Raw genomic sequence first — 16,311 nt, forward strand, 5'->3', positions numbered from 1 at the left:
AACACTTATTACCCAGAAACAAAAAAGAAAAAAGATTTTGTTACATAGGCCCTCTTTTACTATAGTGCGCTAACCGATTAGCATGCGCTAAATGCTAACGTGTGCATGTTAAGAACATAAGAATTGCCGCTGCTGAGTCAGACCAGTGGTCCATCGTGCCCAGCAGTCCGCTCACATGGCGGCCCCCAGGTCAAAGACCAGTGCTCTAAATGAGTCCAGCCTCATCTGCGTACGTTCCAGTTTAGCAGGAACTGGTCTAACCTTGTCTTGAATCCCTGGAGGGTGTTTTCCCCTATAACAGACTCCGGAAGAGCGTTCCAGTTGTCTACCACTCTCTGGGTGAAGAAGAACTTCCTTACATTTGTACGGAATCTATCCCCTTTTAACTTTAGAGAGTGCCCTCTCGTTCTCCCTACCTTGGAGAGGATGAACAATCTGTGTTTATCTGCTAAGTCTATTCCCTTCAGTATTTTGAATGTTTTGATCATGTCCCCTCTCAGTCTCCTCTTTTCAAGGGAAATGAGGCCCAGTTTCTTCAGTCTCTCACTATATGGCCACTCCTCCAGCCCCTTAACCATTTTAGATGCTCTTCTCTGGACCCTTTCGAGTAGTACCGTGTCCTTCTTCATGTATGGCGTCCATTGCTGGATGCAGTACTCCAGATGAGGGCGCACTATGGCCCGGTACAGCAGCATGATAACCTTCTCCGATCTGTTCATGATCCCCTTCTTAATTATTCCTAGCATTCTGTTCGCTCTTTTTGCCGCCGCCGCCGCCGCACATTGCGCGGACGGCTTCATCGACTTGTCGATCAGAACTCCCAAGTCTCTTTCCTGGGAGGTCTCTCCAAGTACCGCCCCCGACATCCTGTATTTGTGCATGAGTTTTTTGTTACCGACATGCAACACTTTACACTTATCCACGTTGAACCTCATTTGCCATGTCAATGCCCATTTCTCGAGCTTAATTATGTCACATTGCAGATCTTTGCAATCCCCCTGTATCGTCTGCAAATTTAATCACCTCACTCATCGTACCAATGTCCAGATCGTTTATAAAGATGTTGAAGAGCACCGGTCCAAGCACTGAGCCCTGAGGCACCCCACTGGTGATGCTCTTCCAGTCTGAGTATTGTCCATTTATCCCCACTCTCTGTTTCCTATGCTCCAGCCAGTTTTTAATCCACGTATTTCACCCTCGATTCCTTTGCTCGCAATTTTCTGAAGTAGTCGTTCATGTGAAACCTTATCGAACGCCTTCTGAAAATCCAGATATACAATGTCGACCGGCTCACCCTTGTCTATCTGCCTGTTTACTCCCTCGAAGAAGTGCAGCAAGTTCATCAAACAAGATCTGCCTTTGCTGAAACTGTGCTGGCTGGTCCTCATCGGACCGTGTCCATCAAGGTGATCTATGGACGCGTTAGCGTTTAGCGTGCGCTAATTTGATTAGTTTGCGCCAATCAGTTAGCGCATCTTAGTAAAAGAGGGGGATAGTATAATCTCAGTGAAACTTATAGCTCCTCAGACCACCTGTATAGGAAGTCAAAGGGCATAGGACTGGAAATCATTTACCAGTCCGTATGAAGGATGGGTTCTGGCTTTGTGCAAAAATAATCTAGCACTTAATAAAATGTACACACCATTTTACCTAAATGCATTTCTGACTACTTTTTGGTAACATATAATAATTAGTCCCCTTTTATTTCTTTTGCTTATTAGTCAGCCTTCTCCCAGCACTAGACAGCTAAATCTTAGTGCTGATCTTTATATTTTAAAAGCTCTCTCCTATTTTGTATCTGTGCAAAAAAATGTTTCATATATGTGACTGGAAGAGACTGACGCAGAAAGATCTGCATCTTCCTTCCCTGGTTTCAGTATAATACCTTCATGGCATGACAGAGCCCCCCACTTGACCTGGCCGAGCTAGGGTTACCACATGGCTCCAGAAAAAAAGAGGACGGATTGAGAGATCCGGGGTTTTACTTCCTGTGAAAGCAATGGAAGTAAGCAAGATGGATAGAGGCATCTGGGTTTTAGTTCCATTGAAATCAGTGGAAGTAAAACTCGGTTGTCTCAATCTGTTCTCCTTTTTCTGGAGCCATATGGTAACCCTATGCTGAGCCATGGGGCCTTTTCTCCTCTTGAGTCATGCTTTAAACCAGTTGCACAGAGCTGTGTCAGGTGTTACATAGCACAGCCGTGTCTGAGTGTATCCAAACCAAAAGAAAGCAGCCGCAGCAGCTATTTCGTATGTTTCTATTGTGATAGTACAAGAAGTACTAGGACAAAGGGAAAAACACCATGTATAGAAACCCTGTCCTACAAAGTCATAACAGCAACCTAAAGCAGCACATTGACTCCTTAACGAGCGACTACTATTACTATTTATAATTTCTATAGCGCTGCCAGATGCATGCAGTGCCATACAGTAAACATACAAGAGACAGCCCCTGCTCAAGAGCTTACAATCTAATTATGACAAACAGAACAAAAAGGATGAATCTACATGCTCTGCTCAGGTAGGGAATTACAAAAGGAGTGATAAGGTCGATAGGGCAGGGGATTAAGGAGGGAATGACAAACAGATATGGGGGCTTTACAAGTGGGCTGCAATTAGGACTTAGAGGACACTCTACCTAATGGTGTCTGCATCTGTAATCATCCACGGTCTCAAGGTATTTTTACATCTAGAACAAGGTCATTTTAGCCAGTAAAATGAACAGCAATGACCTGCGACAAAGGGTGAGAGATGCATGGGGTAATGGCGCCCCTCCCCTGCCCTATTCTCCACCTGAACCCCATCTGCTTCTTCTCTGCACCCTACTGCCATATGTGCGCCCCTTCCCTTCCCCCCCCCCATACCTCTTTAACGTTCCTGGCGCAAACAGCAATCCCAACCTGCTGCTCGTGGTGTCGGCTCTTCCTCTGACGCCACTTCCTAGGCATGGGTCCAGGAAGTGATGCCAGAGGAAGAGCCAACACTGGCGTGAGCAGTAGGTTGGGGTTACCGTTCACACCGGGAATGTTAAAACGGTACAGGGGAAGGGGCATGCGGTAGTGGGGTGTGGGGGGTGTGGAGAGGAGGACAGGTGCTGGCACCTCCACCAAAACGGCGCCCAGGGCAGATCGCCCGCCCCCCCCCCATTACTGTGCCACTTTCTGTAACCAAAACAGAAGATTTCAGAAAGATATAAACAGCATGGAGTTGATTCAGAGGGTGGCTACTAAAATGGTTAGTGGTCCTTGTCATAAAAACATATGGAGACATAAGTGTACAAGAGATGAGTTTCAGTTGAAAGGAAGCTCTGAAATGAGAGGACGTTGGATGAAGGTTAAAGGGGACAGACTCAGGAGTAACCTTAGAAAATACTTTTTCACGGAAAGGTGAAGAATGGCCTCCCGCCCGGTTGAGATGGTGGAGACAGAAAAGGTATCTGAATTCAAGAAAGCCTTGGGACAAGTATATTGGATCTCTGATGGAGAAGAAATAGTAGATGGCATGGATAGACAAACGGGATAGGCCATATGGACTTTATCTGCCTTAATTTTTCTCTATTTTTAATACAGTCAAGCCATGCAAATTCATAGGAGCAGAACCTAGTTAAGCATTAGACAAACCAGGAGATTGCCTATGGTTTCTGTTTCATGGGAGGTGTTAAAGAACAACAGAAATTACAGCAAAACCACAGTCCCAGTCATTAACACATTATTTTTCAAAAATAGTTGTGTGTGTTTCTGTTTAGGGGCGCAGGTATTTACCTAAGGTGCTTATTTCCTAATGAGAAGAAGTAAATATTTGGATGGTGTGGAAAGCACTCCTTATCCAGTTTCTTCCACCGTTATGAAATTATGTTGTTGTATCTCATACAAGTAGGCTGCCAGAGACAGCTGAAAAACATTCTAAAAATAAAATAAAAACCAAACAGTATGAAGTATGAGAAATAAACATTTCAAAATAAAAGAAGTGTAAGGAAGAGCCAAGGAAGAGGCAAATTGATATTTTGAAATAAGTGGTCATTTTCAGCTTAGCCCACGCATTTAATTGATTCTAAACTTTAAACGACTACAAACAACAATAATTAGCAGTAATTGTTTTTTTATGGCATTGGCCACTGGTTTCAGGCTGGCGCTGCCCCTTTAAGAGGAAACGGCTTTTGTTTATTTGTTCGTCCGCCCCCGGTTCCCATGCTGTCAGCAGGAGCACACCTCTCATTGGTTGGCTGCTCCACAGCTGTTTTGTCTTACAGCCGCTACCTAATCTAGGAGTCGGGAATTCCCCGGGCATCTACGAGATCACCGATTGGTTGTTGGGGGGTTGGGCAGTAAAGTCTGGGCTGCGTCCCCCGGCGACCAACCCGGTGAACGTTGCTATATGCCGGCGGGGTGGTTATAGGTGCGGACAGGTGTCACTCGACTGCCAGCAGGTTTAGCTGCGTGGCTTTTATAAGGAGGGCAGGGGGCGTGACGAGGGGGCGTGGCGCTACCTTATACAGCTAAGGGTTTTGGTTGTTGTTTTTTTTTTTTTTTTAAGAAAAGGGAGAACGAGTTTGGGGAAGTGAATGGTGTTCGCGTCTGCGCTCGAGCTGCCTCGGCTCGTGAGGACCACCAGCCCCGCGCCTGCTACGCCGTGACGCGTCGCGAGACAGAATACCGAGATCGTCAACAGCGTTTAGGATCTGGCGTGGCTCGCCTGGGACCGAGGTGTCTGCGTCCGCCCGGGGCTCCTCGGTTGAGGCCGCCACCCCGTCCCGCTCCTGTTGCTGCGCGCGGGTGAAGCTTATCCTGGGCTCGGGAGAAGTATGAGCACAAGCGCTAAAACGTCTAGAGCTGTCCAGACGGCGCGCTACTCGCCCGTGGCTTCGAACTCGGAGGGCGGACTAGCCCGCTTGTACAAGAGTAAGCGTTCGTGTTTGAAAATGTTTCTTCTGCTCATTCTTTTAGGTAGGAACGAATTAACCGAGCGTGTTAAACTGTCTTAATGAATATTTTTGTGGTGCGCAATTTTTCCCTGATTCATTCGCCCAATAAAAATGATATACTGTGACTAGGTCTTTTGAGGGGCTGCATTTGTCTCTTCAACGGAAAGAAATCCTTAGGATGCTTGTGGTGGCCCTTAACCAGAATATATAGTTTTAATGGCTAAATCTTATATTGAACAGAATAGCTAAGTCGGGCCCTTATAATTCAGGGTTGGTTTATCTTTGTTTTACAGGTGTTTTGAGGGTCTTCTTTTAAAACACATTTTTTAAACTTGTCGTTTTGACTACGGAAAGAAGAAAATGTGTTTTCACGATCCTTCTCCACCCTTAGTGTTTTTTTTAAAATTACAAATAGATTTGGCCCCAAATCCTTATAGTGGACTCCTGATTTGGTTGAACTGCAGTTATTACTCTGCTGTAAGTTCAAAGGAAACTCTTTGAATCCAGTACATACAAATATGACCGAGTGAAATTAAGCTCAGCCTTTTGACGTGTAGTGAGTGTCTATAATAGAAAATAGTCAAGGGGGAACCAGATACTGTAATCCTTGTTAATGTTTCCAGTATATCAGGTGGCTGGGAAGGTAGGGTTTTTGAAACCTATTCTGTATCTTATCTGAGTTATTCCAAGGGTCCTAAATCAAGAGAAATAAAAGCTCCTGCTCTTATTTTGACCTTATGCCATGTGGCTGCTTTTATTTACAAACAGGTTCAAGGGAAAGGGAGGAGGGAGCAGCTTATCTTGCATCCTTAGTCTCTGTGTTTTTCCTGTCCTGAATCACTTACAAGGCATATGACAAAAAATCTGGATGCATGGGCAGAATCATTTCTAGTGAATGTGAAGAATGCACAAATACCAGTTGCACTTCTTTCAAGGAAAGGTGTTCTGATTCAAGGGCATTGTGCAGTGGCCTGTAATTGAATCGTAAGCAACAGTGTCACCTGTTTATATTGGAGCTTTGTACAGTAGATGAAATAAAATGCAGGCAGGAATGCTAAAAATATTTATTCAGAGTTATGAATTATAAAGGGGTGAGGTAGAGGAAAAGAGTAAACTTAAGAGGCATATTACTCCTGAGATGTGCTAAAAATAGCCAGGTTAAAATTAGCAGTAGCTGTCAGTGGGCTATATATTCTATGCTCTTTCAACATATCCACAGAATGGGGAAGACTGTTTGTCACATGTGACCGAATGAGAGGTTATAGTGTTTCTGAATAGTACTCGCACTTAAAATGAGAGAGTAATAATAATCATTGTTTCAGTGAATTTACTTCTTATTTAGACTCTGTGTTTAGCAGTGTAAATTTCTAATAACTCTTGTGCTTTAATGTGTGATTAAGTGGGGTAAGGAAGTCCCCTCCAATAATAAATCTGTGAGACTACTGGATTTTTTTGATGGTTATGAAACATTTTCTATTGAATCAACATACACTACAAGGTTATCCCATGATGTAGTACATATACACTTGTAATAGAAATCCTTGATTTTCTTGTTGGGCCAATATTATAAAACCTGCAAAGTACATTATGTCTAACAGGATACTTTGCTTTGATTAACTCAAGCAACCAAAGTTGATTACCTAGAGAAAATAACCTGGGGACCTGATAATATATTATAACTGGAGGCGAGGACATGGGTGGTCTTAACTCTGCTCTCAAGTTACTTACTGCTACTAACCTATTTCTATTCCATTTAAGTATTAATAGGTAAAATATTGTAGCTTGATCTTTCTTTGTGAATTTAAATATTTCTTTTTTTTTTTTTTTTGTAAGTGGTATGAACAAAAATATTTAACTGTGCTGTATTTCTGCTTAAAACAAAACCAAACAAACCCTGCTACTTTTGTCCTTTGACTCTATTTCCTCTCCACTTGTTACTTGATTATACAGGTAACATCAAGACAGTGTGATGTATGTAAATTATAAAAAGATTTCTTGAAATGTCCTTAGCTAAAGGTTGTGGAAAGTGTTCAAGGAGAGCCTTCCCCTCCTCAAACATGAAGCACTATTCAAATGTTTTCCATGAGATTAATTTTTCTGTAGTGCTTTTTCTATAGACATGATTTGAGATGAAAACAATTATTAATTCTCTGTACATGTCGTTGTTTTTTTTGGGGTATTTTTTTTTTAACCTAAGAGGTATGAATTAATTTTATTCTCTTCTTGCCTAATGCTCAGACTAGTAATGGTCCTCTGCCCAAGGGGACCATATAATGCGACTATACAGTATTACATAATAGCAGGGACTCATTCTTTTTCTGAGTCCTGTCGGTGGCAGCTGGGAATAAGAATTGGGGTGAAGGCTGTCTGAGATGATGTTAATATATATTTGATAGACTGCAGAGCTACATCTGTCAGCAGTACAAATTGACTACAACTAACTGTAGTCATTGATGCAATATAAGGATAAACACTAACTTTTTTTTTTTTTGCTGTATAATAGATAATGTGTGTAGCAGGGCTTGCTCAAGAGACAGTGATGCCCTGAGCCAACTTTTGCATTACTGCCCTCCCCAGGTGAGGCAGTGATTTACGGTATTGATGAAGGAGGCCAAAACCCCAGTCTTGACATCTATCCATCTAGAAGTTTGGAGGTAGACGGGGCTGGGATTTTGGCACCCTTTATTACTGGTTCTCTGGACCAGGGCCTCACCTGGTTTGTAGGTTGAGCCAGCTGTATATAGTGGCAACTTTACTGAGTAGCAGTCTTGTTGTTCACTTTACTTAAAGTGAAATACTTATCTCAAGTAAAGGCCTTATTCATTTATTACCCCATCCATAATAGCAGAAAAGTCTTGGTGAATCAGGCCCAATATAGTCTGAAGCTGATTCTCTTCCCCTCTCCATCAGTCAAATTAGATTGCTGGGTGCACATACTCTAGCATTCCAGCTTTTTTTTTTTTTTTGTGCCATGGTCTTGTTTATATAATGTATGTATCCCCAGCAAACTTTCCTGAGACTGCAAGGCTGGCATGGAAGAAAGTTTTGACCTGCCACTAGGACAGCAATTGCTGGTTGTAAATAAATAAATAAAAAATTCCATGTGCATATCTCTGCCTTTTTCTTTGGTCTTAAATGAGATTTTTATTTTGTAAGAAAAACTATTTGAGTTTGAGTATCCAGAGGTGAGGAAGAAAGCTGTACAACTTCTTCCTTTTTTTGTGCTGTCTTATGTTGCTAAGGCTTTTGGCAATATCTTAACTCTGTTGTAAATAATTATCCCTTATGTGGGAAATGTAATTGCTGAGATCATGTTGTAAGTAGCCTTCTGGCATTAAATTCGGTCACTTGCTACTTTCTGGTCCTATTTGCAACAGTTTTCTTAAACTCTGGCATGTCATGAAAGCTGTACATTACAGGATCGACATGTAGAGAATCTTCAGCTTTGAACTAGAAAGTAAACAGAAATTCTGCTTCTGCTCATTGTACAGTGGCCTGCTGAGGCTATCACAAGTGTAATGCAAATCAGCCTGCAGCAGATCAGTATATTACCAATTAATTCAACCCGTAAAGCCTTCAAGAACCTAGGAATCGGGCCATCCAGTCCTGTTACTGCTGGGGAATTTCTTCATCCTATGGAACTCATATAGGCAACCCAGTCTCCACTTGAACCCTTCCTTTTTCCAAAACATACTAACCACCTCTAATGCACAGAATTTCATCAACTTTGTCACAGCATCTGAGTCCATATGCAATAATTCAAACCAAGGAGGGTAGCAAAATGCTGGAAGGGAAGGAGAGGTGCTTCTAACCCTGTCCAACAAAGGAAATATGAATGGGGGAGGGCTGCAAGACTACTCCAATTCTGCTCATCGGTGTACTAAGGGACTGAGGGCTGGATTCTCAAAAGTTGCCATGCCCTTAACATTGTCGCTAAACTGTTTAGCGTGCCACTATTTTAGCGGCCGACTATCAGAATGACATTTTCTGAGCTTCCTAGCAGTCTCTGACTCTGCCATGCAAATGTAACACAATGAGGTCCTTAATATTAAAATGTTAATAAAATGGGCTCATCAATATTTAAAGGAGCACTCTATAACCTCTGTCATCGCTAGGTGATTCACTAACCTTGTTGCGCCACATTTGCAGCCAAAATCATCCGACAGGGTCTGAGCTGTCGTAGCTTTTTTTCCACTCAGCACTGACAGGAAAGTAAGGCTTGATAGCTCAGACACCCCCCCCCCCCCCGAAAAAACAACAACAAACAAACCCCACTCTAAATTGAAGGACGTCAGGAGGAATGTCCACTCCTGCTGCTGTTTGTGATTCATACCCCCTATACCTTTCCAACAATGGCTGGCTACAGGGATCAGTGTTGAGGCCCGCCATGTTAAAAAACTTCAGTAACTGAAAATATGCCCTGAAGCAGTACCGTTGCATACAAAACATGCATGTTGGCGTTTATCTGTCCCTGGTGTTAGCTAATGCCTAAACTAGGGCTTCAAAGATAAGTCTCATTTATGTTCAAATCTGTTTTATTGTGAATATGATAAAAAAACATAGAGCAAGATATATAACAAGAACAGAGGAACCAATATCCATCAATACACAATTTTCAGAAACGGTTCAAAATGCAGACCCCCCCCCCCACACACACACACATACAATGCAACTACCCCACCGGGGTCCCCCTCCAGCAATATACAAAAAATGATCAAAAGGTCTCTCGGATGCCAAAGGCCCGTACTCTTGTGGCCCCTAGGCTACGTCAAGAGGAAATCCCCCCCCCAAAACAAACATGAAAAGAGAGAGAAAAAAAAAGGGGAAGAGATAGGCAGTGACTGACCAGGGGAGCCAGCACAGAGAACACTAATGAAGCTTAAGCAAGAGAGTTCAAAAGGAGGCTACGACCTCTAGGAGGTAAGGAATCCAGATAGGCTCCCCAAATCTGCAGGTAATTGCGCCGTCGTCGAGGACTGCCAGTCGCCTCTCAGGCTGCCAAAGTATGTACCAGAGATCTCCAAGTCCAATAAGAGGGAGGCTCAGAAACAGTCCAGGATTGCAAAATGCACTTACGAGCAAGGAGGCACACCTTACAACACTATTGGGGACCCCCCTTGGGAAGGCTGTGGAAAGCCCCAGGAAGATCCAAAACCAGGTTCTCTACAGTACCCAAAATGGGACCCTGAAATAAACCCTGGAGATAATGGACGATGGACTGTCAAAAAGCTTGTACGGTCCAACAGTCCCAAAAAGAGTGAGCAAAGGTATTGGGACCCGGCCACATTTCAAACAGAGAGGGGAATCAATGCCTCTCACTTTATGTAATTGTACCTGAGTAAAATAGGCTCTGTAAAGCACTCGAACATAGCATTCTTGAAACTACTCCCGTTATCAAGCGAGGGACCCCCCGCAAGGCACACAGGATGTCACAGTGGCCAAGGTCGCGATGAAGCTCCTGACCCCAACCCCCCTGTATCCTCGAGACATCTTTGGGATGTTCAAATCCAGAAAGGGCCTTATACAGTGCTGACACCGAGGTAGAACAGATCTCCATCCAAAGATGGACTCCTATCGGCTGCGCGAGGTGCTCTGGCAGAAGAGAGAGAGCATAGTGCTTAACCTGACAATAGGCAAAAGTATCACCTCAACACCTCAAACGATCATCAAAAGCCTCAAGGGGTTTCCAACTCCCATCCTTAGTCAACAAGTGTTCCACCAGAGTAATGCCCCGGGCGGCCCAACAAAGAAAAGTAGGGTTATCCTGGCCCAGCAGAAAGGCCGAGTTCCCCTGTAGGGGTAACTGATTCGTCTCGCGGGGGTTGCCAATCTACCAACCAAGCTGCCCCACACAGCACGCATGGATATCAAAAGAACACTGGGACGGAATAGGGCAGAAAGCTCCTGAGCAGGCAAATGTAAGAGGCTAAAGAAAGAATGAGGGATAAAAAAAATCACGTTCAAAATCCAAAGGAGTATATTGGGCTCCCTGCAACCAATCCTTCATGTGTCTAAGCAAGCAAGCCTCATTATTGAGACCAAAATCGGGGATTCCAAGGCCCCCTGCAGCCAGCCGCCCACCAAATAAGAAAAGCACACTTTTTGGCTTACGAGACCGCCAACAAAATCGAGACAATAAACGGTGTAATCTGGAAATATCCTTTTTCAATAAGCGAAGCGGTAAAGATTGCAACACATACAACCAACGAGGGAAGATCATCATGCGAATCAAAGAGATATGGCCCATCAAGGATAAAGGAAGATCACCCCAGGCCTCAAGCTGAGCCCTAGTATCGGCCAAGAGCTGGGAAATGTTAAGGGAATAGAGGTGGGTTGTAGAGATCGAGAGATGCACCCCCAAATATTTAAAAGAGCCTGTAGCCCACCATAAGGGAAAGGAGGCGCCCCACTGAGCCTTCAAAGCCAAAGAGGAGGGTAGAGCTTCAGATTTAAGCAAATTCAAACGAAAACCGGCATAATCCCCATATTCTCTAATGGTTTCCAAAAGAGCATGCAAAGAGTGACTAGCCAAATGAGCCAAAATATGGTCCGCGAAAGTTGCAATTTTAAAGCTTCGAGACCCCAGGGCGACCACCCCTAATATCCAGGTTCAAGTAAATATCACGAAGAAGCGGGTCAAGGGCCAGGACGAACAACAAAGGAGAGAGGGGACAGCCCTGACGGGTGCCTCTATAAATCTCAAATAAGGAAGAACTACAGCCATTAACCCACAGAGTGGCTTGGGGAATAGCATAAAGCGTGCAAATAGCCGAGACAAAGCGGCCCTGTAAACCATACTTGATCAGGGTAGCAAACAAATAATCCCACCGAGCAAGATCAAACGCCTTCTCAGCGTCGAAACTAATGAGAAGAGAAGGCGACGCTATTCGCGCGCTATACTCTAAAGAGGTCAAGATCTTCCGTAAGCTCTTTGCCACCGAACGACCTTTAACAAAATCAACTTGTGGCTTATGTAGAAGAAGCGGCAAAAGCCAGGCCAACCGGTTGGCCAAGATCTTAGCCAAAAGCTTGACATCGAAGTTAAGCAGGGAGATAGGACGGTAAGATCCCGGGAGCGTAGGATCTCTCCCAGGTTTGGGAAGAACTATAATTTGAGCCACATTAAGGTGTTCTGGCATCGCTTCAGCATTGACTATCACATTAAACATATTAACCAGAGGCGATACTATCTCCGATTTTCAGAAGTTTATAAAACTCAGCTCGATACCCATCAATGCCAGGGGCTCGCAGAGTAGGACTTTGAGAAATAGCGAGCTCCACCTCCCCAGCATCAATAGGCATATTCAGATGGGCCAACTGCTCATCAGTGAGATGAGGAAGAGCTAGATCATCCAAATAGAAGTCCCCAGGAAGCCCCAAATCTGGGGGGGCGAAGCATAGAGGTTGGCATAGAAACAGCAAAAGACCTCACAAATGTCAGCATCACCCGTGACACGAGCTGAGTCGCCAGTGCGAAGGTGCAAGATCTTCTTATGACTCTCCCCCTGGGAAACCAGTCGGGCCAAAAGTGACCCCCCCCCTTATTGCCGTTTACATATAAGCGGTATTTATAATAAGCAAGAGAACGTGAAGCCCGGTGGTGTAAAATCTCATTGAGCTTCGTGAGCAAAGACAATAAACTCTGCTTGTTAACCAAAGTAGGCTGAACCCCAAAAGCCCGGCGAGCCTTCGTCAATTGGTCGGACAAGCAAAGCAACTCCCGGTTGCGGGCCTTCCGAACCCTACTAAAATAGCTAATAATGGCTCCACAAAGAACCGCCTTTGCCGTTTCCCAGTATAAAACGGGATCTTCCACATGCTGGCTATTATGGAATTGGTAATCTTTCCACTCCCTCTGAAGATAAGAGAAAAAGTGAGGATCCTCCTGGAGCCACAGAGGGTAGGCCCAAGATCCCGGGGAGCGAGGCCCCATATCTAAGATCTAGTCTATCCACATCCACACATGATCCAAAATCGCATAAGGCCCAATTTCAGCATGCTGTACCTTGGAGAAAAGAGAACGAGAGATCAACACATAGTCGATACGAGATTGAGTGGAGTGAGCACGAGACAGATGGGTGTAATCCCGCTCCCCAGGGTGAAGTAGTCACCAGACATCCAAAAGATCCAAAAGCTGACAGGGGAAGACCCTTAGCCTCAGTCACCCCACCACCTGAAGCAGAATGAGATTTATCCACAGAGGAGTCCCAAACAACATTGAAATCCCTGCCTAAAATCATCGGAAGATGAGCACGCTGCAAGAGTAGAGCCTTCAAACCAGCATAGAAGGATTTATCATAGGTATTGGGAGCATAAACACAACCAATCAACACCATAACACCTGTGACCACTGCCGTACAAAAGGCATAGCGGCCATTAGCGTCAACGGCCACCGGGGTAATCTGAGAGGCCACCAATTTACGAAAAAGGATAGCCACTCTCCGCTTCTTCCCGACTGCAGCCGCGGTTATACAGCGTTCAACCCAACCTCTCCGTAGTTTAGCATGCCCTAGGTCAGTAAGGTGTGTCTCTTGCAACAATGCAATGGTTCATAGTCAAATGTGCGCAGGACAAGTGAGTGCAAGACAAGTGAGCATGCGGACAAATGGGAGCAGACAAATGAGTGCACAGCCTGCCTAGTGTATGGATACATAAGGGAAGCTTCTGCTGGCCATAGGGAGTAGCTTTCTATATATAGGAGTGTCTGTCCCTTCCCCGAATACCTGTAAGAACGTCGCTAATTTTGGGCCAAAAGTGAGGGAAGATGGGGGCTTGCAGAGGTTTACTCTTGGGAGCTGTCATGTTTTTGTTTGACTACCATAAAAGGCTAAAATATTTTTGAAAAATAATGAACCCTGAGCCTTCACAACATGCAGTGATATGAAATGTCAGGCTATACAAATCCATACATGCTAACACAGCTTGGCAAGAACACCTTAGTTGTCAGTACTCTTTAGGCAATTAACTTCCAGTTCTAGATCCTCACTATAAGCCCATGTTGCATCACTAGAAAACTAAATCTCAGAAATGTGGCAAAAAATAAACAATGGTTGGAAGGTAGGGAGAATTAAGTACATTGGCCTTGATGTCTCATGGCCAGAGGTGAATGCCTTTTAGATGCCAATCACAAAACGGAAAATAGCATGTTATGTAAACTTTGCAGATCCCTCCCCACAATTTAACATTTACAACAATTAGCAAAATAGCAAATAAAACTGAATAATTACACATCTGCTCATTTAGCAGTTTTTCTTATAGCAAAATTTATGCACAGAAAACTGCAGTACAGTGCATTTTTTTTTCCTCTGTAACTTACCTTAACTATATCTCAGATGTGTATAAAAGTTTATAGCTTAACTTGCTATTTCATTTTCTATCCTGTCCTCCCCAAAGAGCTCAGAACAGGTTGCAGGTTACATTTGCCATAGTTATAGTACAAGGTTGTTTGTGTTTTGTTTTTTTTAATCCTAACTCGACACATACTAAGGATCTAGTACAATGGTACCTCGGAATCTGAACACCCCAGAACTCGAACAACTTGGAATCTGAACTATTTTTAAATTAAATTTTGCCCCGGAATCCGAATGCTGCTTTGGAATCCGAACGTATGGAAACTGCAAGCATTGCTCAGCCCAAAGCTTCCCCTCCGCAGCTTCTTGTTTCCGCCTGGGCGGTTTTGCATCAGAGGGAAGCTTTGGGCTAAGCACTGCTTGCAGTTGCCGATCTTGCTGTCTATGCCACAGCGCATTGTTCCTGCACCGCCCTCAGGCCATCTATATTAGCCATGTGTCCAGCAGAAAATAAGAGCAAGAGGAAAGCTGAGTTTGCGGGACAAAGGAACAGATTAATCCAGTTTCTATTGTTTTCAATGGGGAAAAATAGTTTTGGAACTCGAGCAGGGTTCTGGAATGGATTAAGTTCGGATTCCGAGGTACCACTGTACTAATATGCAGTTTACCATAGGATAAAATCTTGCACTGTAACTAACGCGACACATACCAAGGATCTTGTCTCAATATACATTTCTTTGTAATCTATCAGTCATGGATGGGGGAGTTAGATGAGCAGGTATGTTTTTTATTGCTTTCCTAAAGTTGGAGTCCTTCAAGGGATCTAATCTGTGGGGGCAGTTGATTCCAGTGGATTGGTATGAAGTAGGAGTAGGAACGTTGTTTGGCAGTTTGCAGTTGAAGGGCACAACTAGGGGATGTTTTGAGGTAACCCGATGAAACGGTGGGGGAGGGGGGAGAGTGCTTACTGCGGGTACGGGGACAAGACCATCCACCACCCCATGGAGCGGTGAATGGCCTTGTTCCCGTAGTTAAGGGAGGGAACGTGCACTGTCACCTCCCATCTTCCTACTTACCAAATCTATTTCCTTCCCTTCCTTCCCTCCCTCCCCCTTACCTTCGCAGTACGTTAGCAAAGTAACTTGTTGAAGTCGGCTGAGCCTGCCTGCAGTTGTGTGTGTGTGTGTGTGTGGGCAGAATCTTCTCCTCTGACGCAATTTCTTTACTAGCACGCCGCGAAGGTAAGGGGGAGGGAGATTCTCAGGCTGCGCGAGGGGTGCTGAAGGGTGGTGAGAGGGAAGGGTGGTGGTGGGCAGAAGATGCTGAAGGGAAATGAGGAAGGCAGAATGGGCATAAGACGCTGCAGGGAAAAAATGGGGAAGGCAGAATGGGCAGAAGACGCTTCAGGGAAAAAATAGGGAAGGCAGAGTGGGGAGAAAATGCTGGAAGAGAAGAAGACAGAGATGCTAGACTTTGGGGACAGTGGAGGGAAGAAGATGGATGCCAGACCAATTGGGGGTGTGTGAAGGGAGAGGCACAGTAATAGAGCAAATGGAAGTCACTGAGAGAAGACAGACAGTGAATGGAAGGACTTGAATGAGATGAGGAAAGCAGAAACCAGACAACAAAGGTAGGAAAAAAAATATTCTATTTATTTCCTTTTTTTTTTTTTTTTACTTTAGGATAAAGTAGTATATTAGTTGTGTTGATAAAAAATTTATAAACAAAGCCCTGCCGGCTGAACATCTTTTTCTCTAGTTCAGCAGCCAGAACTTTGATTTATAAGGAAGGAATAAGTTAAATATTGAAGTACTGAGGCTTGTATGGATGCTGCGGGGACAGTGGTCAAGGGGATGGGGCGGGGGCAGTGGTCTTGGGGATGGGGTAGTGACGGGGACAAATTTTTTCCCCATGTCATTCTCTAGTTTTGAGGTATATTTCATCCTGGGAGTGGAGGAACCTGTTCAGCATGTATGGAAGAAGCTTGGTCATTATGTAGCCCGGTGCCATGTCGTGCAAAGATTTGAACACTAGCATTAGGCCCTTGAAAACACATTTGGCTATGGACAGCCAGTGAGCTTGACAGTGTCTACCTCTTGG

General features: G+C 44.3%; 1 protein-coding gene across 4 annotated transcripts in view; it reads left to right on the forward strand.

Moving 5' to 3' along the window:
• The first annotated feature begins 4,268 nt into the window (after window positions 1-4,268).
• The window catches only part of YPEL2 (yippee like 2), a 168,743-nt gene continuing 156,700 nt past the window's right edge, over window positions 4,269-16,311 (forward strand). The window contains exon 1 of one of the 4 annotated variants that reach the window (XM_033922082.1): window positions 4,269-4,898. The gene's annotated coding sequence lies outside the window, so the exon portion shown is untranslated. Of the gene's footprint in view, window positions 4,944-16,311 lie in introns of all 4 variants that reach the window. The other 3 variants (XM_033922081.1, XM_033922085.1, XM_033922084.1) reach the window with 3 other exon arrangements.

The sequence above is a fragment of the Geotrypetes seraphini genome, chromosome 15 (genome assembly GCF_902459505.1).
Source record: "Geotrypetes seraphini chromosome 15, aGeoSer1.1, whole genome shotgun sequence".
Classification (NCBI taxonomy): Eukaryota; Metazoa; Chordata; class Amphibia; order Gymnophiona; family Dermophiidae; genus Geotrypetes; species Geotrypetes seraphini.